Source organism: Phoenix dactylifera, unplaced genomic scaffold (assembly GCF_009389715.1).
Source record: "Phoenix dactylifera cultivar Barhee BC4 unplaced genomic scaffold, palm_55x_up_171113_PBpolish2nd_filt_p 001267F, whole genome shotgun sequence".
Classification (NCBI taxonomy): Eukaryota; Viridiplantae; Streptophyta; class Magnoliopsida; order Arecales; family Arecaceae; genus Phoenix; species Phoenix dactylifera.
This window is the reverse complement of record NW_024068600.1, coordinates 109,680-110,945: the sequence shown is the minus strand read 5'-3', so window position 1 is coordinate 110,945 and position 1,266 is coordinate 109,680. Positions and strand designations below refer to the sequence as shown.

At 37.1% G+C, this 1,266-nt stretch overlaps 1 pseudogene; it reads right to left on the bottom strand.

The window, feature by feature from the left end:
• Window positions 1–830: 830 nt before the first annotated feature.
• Window positions 831–927, bottom strand: LOC120108310 (annotated as a pseudogene).
• Window positions 928–1,266: the final 339 nt, after the last annotated feature.

Below are 1,266 nucleotides of genomic sequence, written 5' to 3'. Positions count from 1 at the left end.
AGTCTGCATCAAACTCTGATATCTGAGTAATCCACCGTCTGATTGCACTCAAATTTGTCGCTGTAGGACACATGTTTCTTTCATCTGAACGGTCTGATTGATATTCTGATACTTTTACGACCATTAAATTAATATAAACTTGCTGCTGTCTGCTTTGAATTTTCTGTTTAATTTTTTTTTTTAGAATCAGAATTTTATTATCATCATATCTCATTAACCCTTGTTGCTATTGAAAATTGAAAGAACTTTAAGAAAAGATCAAGGGTAATCATTAAAAAAAAAACAAAAAATTAAATGAAATTTTGTATGCTAGGTTGGAATAGGGACAACACTGGACGTCTGAGTCGACAACTTTTGACAATTCCTTAGATCACATTATTGAAACTTTTTCGCAAAATCTCAGATCTGGTGAGATGGCTGATGATGATGTAGGAAGTCACCATGGTAATGAAGGTAGACCCCCAGTTATGACACTTCGACAATACTTACATCCCACTAGGACTAGTCAACCTTCATGCATGATTATTCCTGAAAATGTAGGACACTTTGAAATCAAACCAGGAGTAATTCAATTGCTGCCAAAGTATCATGGAATGGAATCCGAGAACCCTTATCTTCACCTTAAGGATTTTGAGGAAATTAGTATCACATTTAGAGTGCCAAATGTATCGGAAGATGTCCTTAAATTGACCTTGTTTCCTTTTTCCTTAAAGGATAAAGCCAAAACATGGCTGAACTCCTTGAGACCTAGATCGCTAGGAACATGGCATGATATGCAAAGAGAATTCTTGAAAAAATTCTTTCCCGCACAAAGGACTAACTTTTTGAAAAGGCACATTAGTAATTTCCACAAAAAGACCATGAAACATTTTATGAATGCTGGGAGAGATTTAAAGATTTGCTTCTCTCTTGTCCTCATCATGGGTTTGAAACATGGAGAACCATTAGTTTCTTTTACGAAGGGTTGTCTCCACAGTTGAAACAATTTATAGAGACTATGTGCAATGGTCTATTTTGGAAAAGCAACCCGATGAGGCATGGGACTATTTAGACTCTCTCGCAGAGACTGCACAATTATGGGATACAGGGGATAGAGTGAATAAACCTTTGCCTAAGCCTACTAGCATTCCACACGGGGGCCTTTACAACCTTAATACTCAGGATGATATTCAAGCTAAAATGGCAGCCCTTACTAGGAAGGTAGAGGAAATTGAACTTAGAAGGATTGAACCCGTCAAGACCGTAGAACATAACAGCGAGTGTTGT